The sequence below is a fragment of the Bufo gargarizans genome, chromosome 6, assembly GCF_014858855.1.
Source record: "Bufo gargarizans isolate SCDJY-AF-19 chromosome 6, ASM1485885v1, whole genome shotgun sequence".
NCBI lineage: Eukaryota > Metazoa > Chordata > Amphibia > Anura > Bufonidae > Bufo > Bufo gargarizans.
Window position 1 is genome coordinate 317,113,777 of NC_058085.1, and position 12,605 is coordinate 317,126,381.

Here is a 12,605-nt window from a genome sequence, read left to right on the forward strand (position 1 = left end):
AATTCCCACCAAAAATATGTATTTTAATCGTGGGCCATTTTTATGCATCTTAAAGGGGAATTCTCAAAAATGTGCCCTGCTGGAGACTATAAAAATAATTTTTTAGGCCATGGGAGTACGGGCCCTAAAAATGAGGTATTCACCTGATATAAAAGAAATTGTGATTATGTGGCTCAAGATACATTATGCGGTCACTGAATAACAATTTTACTGTAGCCCACTGGAGTACAGGTCCCAAAAATTAGGCATTCCCCGTACAGAAAAGATCAAGTGATTATGTGGCTGGAGGTATATTAGACGGTCATTGGATATCAATTTTACTGCAGGCTAGTGGCGTGCAGGCTAGTGGCGTACAGGCCGCAAACATTAGGCATTCACCGGACAGAAAACATCAAGGTATTATGTGGCTGGAGGTATATTAGATGGTCATTGGATATCAATTTCACTGCAGGCCAGTGGAGTACAGGCCAAAACATTAGGCATTCACCGGACAGAAAAGGACTTTTATGCCGCTGTATTTACATAAGACAGGAACCATTCTTTGTTCTGAGTAATGGCAGATATCTGTGGGCTGCCATTAAGAAATTCAATTAAACGTGGTCGGCACAGGTGTTGAATTCCTCCGACATCCATGCCTCATTCATTTTTAGAAATGTGAGGTAGTCCACACTGTCGTGAGCTAGGCGAGTGTTCTTGTCGGACAGGACACTTGACGAGGGGCAAGCCAAGAGTTCCATGGCAAATTGTGCCAGCATTGGCCACAAGTCAAGCCTGCACACCCAGTAGTCCAGGGGTTCCTCGCTTCTCAGAGCGTCCACATCGGCAGCTAACCCGATGTAGTCGAACACCTGTCGGTCGAGGCGTTCCCCGAGGCTGTATCCAGAGGGCGACTGTCAATGGGTTGGTTGCAAGAATGATCTCATATCTGAAGTGACCAACACATCTTCAAATCGCCCTCTTCTTAAATGCGCGGTAGGATTGGTACCCGCAACAGTTTCTCTGTGGGTGGAAATTCCTCTGCCAGTGCCCACAACAGCAGAATGCAGCATCTCTCGAAGCAAGGCCTGGATATTGAGAGGTTCCCAGTTTTCTTCCGGGAGCTTGTGATGGTATAGTCCAAAGTGATACCCTGGGTGGTTTGGCACGAGACCAGGGTGGCGGAAGCCGTTGAAAGATGCAGGAGGACGGTCAACTCTCGCATATCTCGTTTCGTGAAGTCCCGAGGTGGAATCGTGGTGCGCCACCGGCAATTAGAGGGGAAAATAGGTCCCTGATGAGACCAGACGGGGTCCACCTGACGGACATCAGGATTGACATATTCCTTTCAGGCCTGCAAGATGGTATTAAGCAAGCTATGTTTTAGCTGGGTGGTGGTCCGAGTCCTCTGTGAGGTGATAGGCCTCCTCCGTGGTGGCATATGAGACGGTGGAGTTTGGTTGGAGTTGTTGGCATACTTGCCCGCCGGGAGACCGGTGGTTGGCATTTCCGCCCGATGTTATATTTTTATGAGTTTCCGTATTGATAATAAAAGCTGTGGCCGATCACCTCCTAGCAAAGAGTTAACATGTTGTTAGTGTGTTTCTTGTAGAATAAAGGTAATGGAGAATGGGGGGGGGGGGGGCCCTGGTGAAGAAGAGGAGGCTCTTCCCCCTGCCCTTGCCTGCTTTGCCAACAATCTGGTAAGCGCCCGACAGGTTAGGGAGGGTGCTTAGGGACTGGTTGTTCCCCTTCCCTTCCCTGAGCTTGGTTCTGTGTCAGTGATGGCCCCCATAATGAGTTTTTTATGTAGTATTTATGGGCATGTGGGGGTTAATGATGGAGGCATCTCCTGGGCCCTGCCTAAAGGGGGGTGGCTTGGTAACCCCTCCTATCTAGAGGGCATATATACCCCCTCCTCCCTACTGGACTTCCTCTTGTCCGCGGAAGCAGAGTTGCCCGCCCTCCCACCCTTAAGTGGGTTTATTTGGGCTCATTGTTGGTTTTTCTTGGTAATGATGGATATTTGTTGATATTCTTTTCTTTTCTCTTTATTTCAAATAATGATTAAGGGGTTTGACCAGATGGTGTGTAAAACTGAATACACACTTTAGTTATTTGGTCAGTTATTTCCTCAGTTATTGTAAACCACAACCAGTAGTGAAGCCTACTCAGAGATCAGGTATTCTTCTTTGCCTGCAGTATTATAGTAGTTGTATTCTAGTACATAGGTCATGGCCAACCAAAATTGTGCTACAATTCAGGTGTAAAATTATGTCTCATAGTAGACCACTGTATCTCAACCTGTCTCACAATCATGTGTAATATTAACTTCCACTTGAACATCATAGTGGCTGGATGTGGTGCAGGAATAGACACTTTTCTCTAACCCTATAGCAACCGATGGTTGGCTTACTTAGAGACAGATTTTTACAACAAAATTGTGATGCAATTCTGGCACAACATGGAGCCCTTAGCCCCTGCACCCTTTACCTTAATATCCTCTATTGGTTGGCTTAGATTAAAGAGCCACTAACTTTTCACAAAACTTTTGATATGTCTTAGAGACATGTCAAAAGTTTAGATCAGTAGGGTCTGAGTTCTGAGACCCCTAATGATCCCTAGAAAGAGGAGAGAGAAGCACGTGGATAGCGTGCTCTCTCTCATCACTGCACTAGACTGGCTCCATAAAAGTCTATGGGCCTATCTCGATTCTGTCCTCAGCAGCGAGGAGATATGCTATTGTTATATACTAAAATGTTGTTAAAATGAGTGATGAAGATAAATGATGAATGATGATGGCAGCAATCCTCGGTTCATTCTTAACAACATTTTGATGCCGTGACCAGAAGAAACTGTGAAGATTTTTGACTTAGAAGTGCTGTGACCCAAAGTCTGGTGGTGATGTACGAGTCTGTGCCTGTTTCAGCAAGATATGACCCAGAAGGAAGTTTTGGACCCCGCAACCCAACAATACCGTGAACATTGGAGGATTCTGGTGCCAGAAAGGCTAGTGAGTATACTTGATTTATTCTTTATTGTTGATATCTGTAGCACTTTTATTTCAGTATGGCTAGTGGGGAAGGTATTATGAATTGAGTTATTGTTAATGAGTGGCTCATTAACTACATAAAAAGTCATGGTGGACCATATGGGATCCCACAGGAATGTAAAAGTTAATGGGATAAGATGAAATGTTTTCTTGATAGGGAGGTATTTGATAAGAACATTTGAGAGAAAAAGAGAAAGTTAATGGTAGGGCAGGGTTTATTGTCCTTTTGTGTGAAGTTGATGGAGATTGTAGCACAAAGAGACGGGGAGCTTAAAGTACAGGCAGAAAAATATGAAAACTGCCCTGAAGGGTTGGAATGATAAAATGGCTGAACTGAGATTGCACAACTGGGGAGGCTCTGATTGAAAAAGCAAAACTTTGCGAGCAGTTATCTACTGTTAATGAGGAATTGTCAGTAAAAATACAGAGTGTAGCGAAGGAGATGTGGAGTGTAAACATGCAACTAATATTGCATTTCATAAATTGGCTAAAAAGTATGTTGTAAATAATGTAGATCAAAACATAACATCAAAAAGTGATAGTAATAGTCCCATTTATCCTTTGGGTGATCTACATAATATTAAGAATATTCTAGCAGCTCCTACTACAACTACAACTGTAGTACATACTAAATGGTAAAACACTGGGTAACACTGACATGGAAAAGGACCTAGGAATTTTAGTGAACAGCAAATTAAGCTGTAGAAACCAGTGCCAGGCAGCTGCTGCCAAGTAGAGTTGAGCGAACACCTGGATGTTCGGGTTCGAGAAGTTCGGCCGAACTTCCCGAAAATGTTCGGGTTCGGGATCCGAACCCGATCCGAACTTCGTCCCGAACCCAAACCCCATTGAAGTCAATGGGGACCCGAACTTTTCGGCACTAAAACGGCTGTAAAACAGCCCAGGAAAGGGCTAGAGGGCTGCAAAAGGCAGCCACATGTAGGTAAATCCCCTGCAAACAAATGTGGATAGGGAAATGAATTAAAATAAAAATTAACCAAAATCAATTGGAGAGAGGTCCCATAGCAGAGAATCTGGCTTCCCGTCACCCACCACTGGAACAGTCCATTCTCAGATATTTAGGCCCCGGCACCCAGGCAGAAGAGAGAGGTCCCGTAACAGAGAATCTGGCTTCATGTCAGCAGAGAATCAGTCTTCATATCATAGCAGAGAATCAGGCTTCACGTCACCCACCACTGCAACAGTCCATTTTCATAAATTTAGGCCCAGCACCCAGGCAGAGGAGAGAGGTCCCGTAACAGAGGATCTGGCTTCATGTCAGCAGAGAATCAGTCTGCATGTCATAGCAGAGAATCAGGCTTCACGTCAGCCACCACTGCAACAGTCCATTGTCATAAATTTAGGCCCAGCACCCAGGCAGAGGAGAGAGGTCCCGTAACAGACAATCTGGCTTCATGTCAGCAGAGAATTAGTCTGCATGTCATAGCAGAGAATCAGGCTTCACGTCAGCCACCAATGCAACAGTCCATTGTCAGATATTTAGGCCCAGCACCCAGGCAGAGGAGAGAGGTCCCGTAACAGAGGATCTGGCTTCATGTCAGCAGAGAATCAGTCTTCATATCATAGCAGAGAATCAGGCTTCACGTCACCCACCACTGCAACAGTCCATTTTCATAAATTTAGGCCCAGCACCCAGGCAGAGGAGAGAGGTCCCGTAACAGAGGATCTGGCTTCATGTCAGCAGAGGATCAGTCTGCATGTCATAGCAGAGAATCAGTCTGCATGTCATAGCAGAAAATCAGGCTTCACGTCACCCACCACTGCAACAGTCCATTGTCAGATATTTAGGCCCAGCACCCAGGCAGAGGAGAGAGGTCCCGTAACAGAGGATCTGGCTTCATGTCAGCAGAGAATTAGTCTGCATGTCATAGCAGAGAATCAGGCTTCACGTCACCCAACATTGGAACAGTCCATTGGCATATATTTAGGCCCTGACACCCAGACAGAGGAGAGGTTCATTCAACTTTGGGTAGCCTCGCAATATAATGGTAAAATGAAAATAAAAATAGGATTGAATGAGGAAGTGCCCTGGAGTCCAATAATATATGGTTAAGGGGAGGTAGTTAATGTCTAATCTGGACAAGGGACGGACAGGTCCTGTGGGATCCATGCCTGGTTCATTTTTATGAACGTCAGCTTGTCCACATTGGCTGTAGACAGGCGGCTGCGTTTGTCTGTAATGACGCCCCCTGCCGTGCTGAATACACGTTCAGACAAAACGCTGACCGCCGGGCAGGCCAGCACCTCCAGGGCATAAAAGGCTAGCTCTGGCCACGTGGACAATTTAGAGACCCAGAAGTTGAATGGGGCCGAACCATCAGTCAGTACGTGGAGGGGTGTGCACACGTACTGTTCCACCATGTTAGTGAAATGTTGCCTCCTGCTAAGGCTCCTTTCACACTAGCGTTCGCTGGTCCGCTCGTGAGCTTCGTTTGAAGGAGCTCACGAGCGGACCCGAACGCAGCCGTCCAGCCCTGATGCAGTCTGAATGGAGCGGATCCGCTCAGACTGCATCAGTCTGGCGGCGTTCAGCCTCCGCTCCGCTCCGCTCGCCTCCGCACGGACAGGCGGACAGCTGAACGCTGCTTGCAGCGTTCGGGTGTCCGCCTGGCCGTGCGGAGGCGTGCGGATCCGTCCAGACTTACAATGTAAGTCAATGGGGACGGATCCGTTTGAAGATGCCACAATGTGGCTCAATCTTCAAGCGGATCCGTCCCCCATTGACTTTACATTGAAAGTCTGGACGGATCCGTCCGAGGCTATTTTCACACTTAGTTTTTTTTTTGCCATTTTAATGCAGACGGATCCGTTCTGAACGGAGCCTCCGTCTGCATTATTATGCGCGGATCCGTTCAGAACGGATCCGCCCGAACGCTAGTGTGAAAGTAGCCTTACACGTTGCGTATCAGGTGGTGGTGCAGTTAGCTGTGGCGTGTTGACAAAAGTTTTCCACATCTCTGCCATGCTAACCCTGCCCTCAGAGGATCTGGCCGTGACACAGCTGCCTTGGCGACCTCTTGCTCCTCCTCTGCCTTGGCCTTGGGCTTCCACTTGTTCCCCTGTGACATTTGGGAATGCTCTCAGTAGCGCGTCTACCAACGTGCGCTTGTACTCGCGCATCTTCCTATCACGCTCCAGTGCAGGAAGTAAGGTGGGCACATTGTCTTTGTAGCGTGGATCCAGCAGGGTGGCAACCCAGTAGTCCGCACAGGTTAAAATGTGGCCAACTCTGCTGTCGTTGCGCAGGCACTGCAGCATGTAGTCGCTCATGTGTGCCAGGCTGCCCAGGGGTAAGGACAAGCTGTCCTCTGTGGGAGGTGTATCGTCATCGTCCTGCCTTTCCCCCCAGCCACGCACCAGTGATGGGCCCGAGCTGCGTTGGGTGCCACCCCGCTGTGACCATGCTTCATCCTCATCCTCCTCCACCTCCTCCTCATCCTCGTCCTCCTTGTCCTCCAGTAGTGGGCCCTGGCTGGCCACATTTGTACCTGGCCTCTGCTGTTGCCAAAAACCTCCCTCTGAGTCACTTCGAAGAGACTGGCCTGAAAGTGCTAAAAATGACCCCTCTTCCTCCTCCTCCTCCTCCTGGGCCACCTCCTCTTCCATCATCGCCCTAAGTGTTTTCTCAAGGAGACATAGAAGTGGTATTGTAACGCTGATAACGGCGTCATCGCCACTGGCCATGTTGGTGGAGTGCTCGAAACAGCGCAACAGGGCACACAGGTCTCGCATGGAGGCCCAGTCATTGGTGGTGAAGTGGTGCTGTTCTGTAGTGCGACTGACCCGTGCGTGCTGCAGCTGAAACTCCACTATGGCCTGCTGCTGCTCGCACAGTCTGTCCAGCATGTGCAAGGTGGAGTTCCACCTGGTGGGCACGTCGCATATGAGGCGGTGAGCGGGAAGGCCGAAGTTACGCTGTAGCGCAGACAGGCGAGCAGCAGCAGGATGTGAACGCCGGAAGCGCGAACAGACGGCCCGCACTTTATGCAGCAGCTCTGACATGTCGGGGTAGTTGTGAATGAACTTCTGCACCACCAAATTCAGCACATGCGCCAAGCAAGGGATGTGCGTCAAATTGGCTAGTCCCAGAGCTGCAACGAGATTTCGCCCATTATCACACACCACCAGGCCGGGCTTGAGGCTCACCGGCAGCAACCACTCGTCGGTCTGTTGTTCTATACCCCGCCACAACTCCTGTGCGGTGTGGGGCCTGTCCCCCAAACATATGAGTTTCAGAATGGCCTGCTGACGTTTACCCCGGGCTGTGCTGAAGTTGGTGGTGAAGGTGTGTGGCTGACTGGATGAGCAGGTGGAAGAAGAGGAGGAGGAAGCCGAGAAGGAGGAGGTGGCAACAGGAGGCAAAGAATGTTGCCCTGCGATCCTTGGCGGCGGAAGGACGTGCGCCAAACAGCTCTCCGCCTGGGGCCCAGCTGCCACTACATTTACCCAGTGTGCAGTTAGGGAGATATAGCGTCCCTGGCCGTGCTTACTGGTCCACGTATCTGTGGTTAGGTGAACCTTGCTACAGATGGCGTTGCGCAGTGCACACTTGATTTTATCGGATACTTGGTTGTGCAGGGAAGGCACGGCTCTCTTGGAGAAGTAGTGGCGGCTGGGAACAACATACTGTGGGACAGCAAGCGACATGAGCTGTTTGAAGCTGTCTGTGTCCACCAGCCTAAATGACAGCATTTCATAGGCCAGTAGTTTAGAAATGCTGGCATTCAGGGCCAGGGATCGAGGGTGGCTAGGTGGGAATTTACGCTTTCTCTCAAATGTTTGTGAGATGGAGAGCTGAACGCTGCCGTGTGACATGGTTGAGACGCTTGGTGACGGAGGTGGTGGTGGTGTTGATGGTACATCCCCTGTTTGCTGGGCGGCAGGTGCCAACGTTCCTCCAGAGGCGGAGGAAGAGGCCGAGGCGGCAGCAGCAGAAGAGGCCGAGGCGGCAGCAGCAGAAGAGGTAGCAGGGGGAGCCTGAGTGACTTCCTTGGTTTTAAGGTGTTTACTCCACTGCAGTTCATGCTTTGCATGCAGGTGCCTGGTCATGCAGGTTGTGCTCAGGTTCAGAACGTTAATGCCTCGCTTCAGGCTCTGATGGTACAGCGTGCAAACCACTCGGGTCTTGTCGTCAGCACATTGTTTGAAGAAGTGCCATGCCAGGGAACTCCTTGAAGCTGCCTTTGGGGTGCTCGGTCCCAGATGGCGGCGGTCAGTAGCAGGCGGAGTCTCTTGGCGGCGGGTGTTCTGCTTTTGCCCACTGCTCCCTCTTTTGCTACGCTGTTGGCTCGGTCTCACCACTGCCTCTTCCTCCGAACTGTGAAAGTCAGTGGCACGACCTTCATTCCATGTGGGGGTCTAGGACCTCATTGTCCCCTGCATCGTCTTCCACCCAGTCTTGATCCCTGACCTCCTGTTCAGTCTGCACACTGCAGAAAGACGCAGCAGTTGGCACCTGTGTTTCGTCATCATCAGAGACATGCTGAGGTGGTATTCCCATGTCCTCATCATCAGGAAACATAAGTGGTTGTGCGTCAGTGCATTCTATGTCTTTCACCGCTGGGGAAGGGCTAGGTGGATGCCCTTGGGAAACCCTGCCAGCGGAGTCTTCAAACAACATAAGAGACTGCTGCATAACTTGAGGCTGAGACAGTTTCCCTGGTATGCATGGGGGTGATGTGACAGACTGATGGGGTTGGTTTTCAGGCGCCATCTGTGCGCTTTCTGCAGAAGACTGGGTGGGAGATAATGTGAACGTGCTGGATCCACTGTCGGCCACCCAATTGACTAATGCCTGTACCTGCTCAGGCCTTACCATCCTTAGAACGGCATTGGGCCCCACCATATATCGCTGTAAATTCTGGCGGCTACTGGGACCTGAGGTAGTTGGTACACTAGGACGTGTGGATGTGGCAAAATCGGCCACGTCCTCTCCCAGCACCAGAGGGTCCACTAACACCACCACGACCATGTCCACGTCCACGTCCGCGTCCCTTACTAGATGTTTTCCTCATTGTTATGGTTCACCACAACAACAAAAATATTATTTGGCCCAATGTATTGTATTCAAATTCAGCTGAATATAAATTTGAGGCCTAGTATTTAGGCGCTGGGTGACCGGTATGGATTTAGTGACAGAATTAGACTTGGAAATGCACAGTAGCGTGTGTGTGAAGTTATTCTGAATGACCCTATGTGCACCTTGAATATTATATACCCTTTTAGGGATAGATTTCAAATAGCTCTGATATAGCAGAAACCACTAAATTATGAAATTGCTAAATTGGGAATTGTATTTCAACCCTGAACAAAAAATGTGCTTTAACGGACACTAAATAACTTGCCCAGCCACAACAGTACAGCGGTAACGACAGATTTAGCGGGATATAAATTTGAGGCCTAGTATTTAGGCGCTGGGTGACCGGTATGGATTTACTAACAGAATTAGATTTGGAAATGCACAGTAGCGTGTGTGTGAAGTTATTCTGAATGACCCTATGTGCACCTTGAATATTATATACCCTTTTAGGGATAGATTTCAAATAGCTCTGATATAGCAGAAACCACTAAATTATGAAATTGCTAAATTGGGAATTGTATTTCAACCCTGAACAAAAAATGTGCTTTGACGGACACTAAATAACTTGCCCAGCCACAACAGTACAGCGGTAACGACAGATTTAGCGGGATATAAATTTGAGGCCTAGTATTTAGGCGCTGGGTGACCGGTATGGATTTAGTGACAGAATTAAACTGGGATATGGCCAAAAAATAACCACACTATTGCTGGTTAAATGCACTTGGTGTGACAGCTTGACCAACCACACTACTGAGGGTTAAATGCACTTGGTGACGGGCGCAGCTTGCCCCTGATGTAGTATATGGCCAAAAAATGAACAGACTATTGCTGGTTAAATGCACTTGGTGTGACAGCTTGACCAACCACACTACTGAGGGTTAAATGCACTTGGTGACGGGTGCAGCTTCCCCCTGATTTAGTATATGGCCAAAAAATTTACAGACTATTGCTGGTTAAATGCACTTGGTGTGACAGCTTCACCCTGATGTAGGCTTTAGCCAAGAAACAACCACACCATTGAGGGTTAAATGCACTTGGTGACAGGCGCAGCTTGCCCCTGATTTAGTATATGGCCAAAAAATTTACAGACTATTGCTGGTTAAATGCACTTGGTGTGACAGCTTCACCCTGATGTAGGCTTTAGCCAAAAAACAACCACACCATTGAGGGTTAAATGCACTTGGTCGCAGCTTGGATGCACTTGGTCGCAGCACCGCACAAGACACAAAATGGCCGCCGATCACCCCAGAAAAAAGTGACTGACAAACGGTCTGGGCAGCCTAAAAACAGTGAGCAATTGAATTTCAGCAGCTCAATGATGCACAGCTGCAGATCGATCGATTAATCAAGTCCTTTGGAGGAGTTAATCTGCCTAATCTCGCCCTACTGTCGCAGCCGCAACCTCTCCCTACGCTAATCAGAGCAGAGTGACGGGCGGCGCTATGTGACTCCAGCTTAAATAGAGACTGGGTCACATGGTGCTCTGGCCAATCACAGCCATGCCAATAGTAGGCATGGCTGTGACGGCCTCTTTGGGCAAGTAGAATGACGCTTGTTGATTGGCTGCTTTGCAGCCTTTCAAAAAGCGCCAAGAAAGCGTCACAAAAGCGCCAAGAAAGCGACGAACACCAAACCCGAACCCGGACTTTTACGAAAATGTCCGGGTTCGGGTCCGTGTCACGGACACCCCAAAATTCGGTACGAACCCGAACTATGCAGTTCGAGTTCGCTCATCCCTACTGCCAAGGCCAGTAAGATAATGGGTTGCATCAAAAGGGGCATAGATGCCTGTGATGAGAACATAGTCCTGCCACTTTACAAATCACTAGTCGGACCACACATTGAGTACTGTGTACAGTTCTGGGCTCCTGTGAACAAGGCAGACATAGCAGAGCTGGAGAGGGTTCAGAGGAGGGCAACTAAAGTAATAACTAAAATAAGAGAACTACAGTACCCTTAAAAGATTATAAAAAATAGGGTTATTAATTAAAAAGAAAGATGACTGAGGGGAGATCTAACTACTATGTATAAATATATCAGGGGTCAGTACAGAGATCTCTCCCATCATCTGTTTATCCCCAGGACTGACTGTGACGAGGGGACATCCTCTGCGTCTGGAGGAAAGAAGGTTTCTACACAAACATAGAAGAGGATTCTTTACGGTAAGAGCAGTGAGACTATGGAACTCTCTGCCTGAGGAGGTGGTGATGGTGAACTCACTAAAAGTTCAAGAGGGCCTGGATGTATTTCTGGAGTGTAATAATATTACAGGCTATAGCTACTAGAGAGGGGTCGTTGATCCAGGGAGTTAGTCTGATTGCTGGATTGGAGTCGGGAAGGAATTTTTTTTTCCCCTTAAGTGGGGAAAATTGGCTTCTACCTCACTTTTTTATTTTTTTTGCCTTCCTCTGGATCAACCTGCAGGATAACAGGCCGAACTAGATTAACAAATGTCTTTTTTTCGGCCTTATATAACATGCTACTATGTTACTATGTATTAAATTCTGACAATTCAGGTCAAGTGCAGCTGATTACAAAACAGCTAAAGCCAAAAGAAGTGATGCTACTGTGAAAGTAATCGGGCAAGTCCCACGGCATGATATCAACAGGTTCATGAAATGGTTTTGAGATTTGCAGAGAGTTATAGAGACTTATAACTTGAATATGGATGATTTGGATAGAGAGACAAATTGAAAGAAGAATTGAATTTAGTAAAACTTGAAAGAGAAAAGCTAAAAGAAGAGTTGAGTAGGGTTAAAAGGATCTGGATCAATTAAAAAGTGTGAAGTGCTCACCTCTTATTCCAACTTTTAACTGAATTCATTGCCCCTTCCTCCATAACCATGCAACAATTGCAGTTTTAAACTTTTCCTTTATTTTTAATAGTGTAAAATATAATATTGATTAATGTAAAATTACCCGAATTTTTCGTCCTATAAGACGCACCGGCCCATAAGACGCACCTAGGTTTTTGAGGAGGAAAATAAGAAAAAAAATATTTTTAACCAAAAGGTGTGCTTTTGGTGGGTTTTGAACTAATGGTGGTCTGTGCATGACACTACTATGGGGGATCTGTGGATGGCACTGTTATGGGGGGTGATCTGTGGATGGCACTGTTATGGGGGGTGATCTGTGGATGGCACTGTTATGGAGGGGGATCTGTGGATGGCACTGTTATGGGGGGTGGATCTGTGGATGGCACTGCTATATATGTGTCACCCACAGATGCCCCACCCCATAACAGTGCTATCCACATCATATCCCCCACCCCATAATAGTGGCATCCACAGATGCCCTAATATTCCTGAGCTAAACCTGTGGGAGGTGCCGGTGGCATGCAAATGCGGCGGGGCCAGTGCGGTCACGGTACTCCGGCCCCATCGCTCACTCACTGCTTTATTGCCTAAACCTTTTATAATAATAACTTTAATTGAAGTTCTGATCCCCAGCCCCATCTGTACTACTTACTAAATGTCC

At 48.0% G+C, this 12,605-nt stretch overlaps 1 pseudogene; it reads left to right on the forward strand.

Annotated features, from left to right (window-relative positions):
* The first annotated feature begins 1,174 nt into the window (after positions 1-1,174).
* Positions 1,175-11,822, forward strand: LOC122942177 (annotated as a pseudogene).
* Positions 11,823-12,605: the final 783 nt, after the last annotated feature.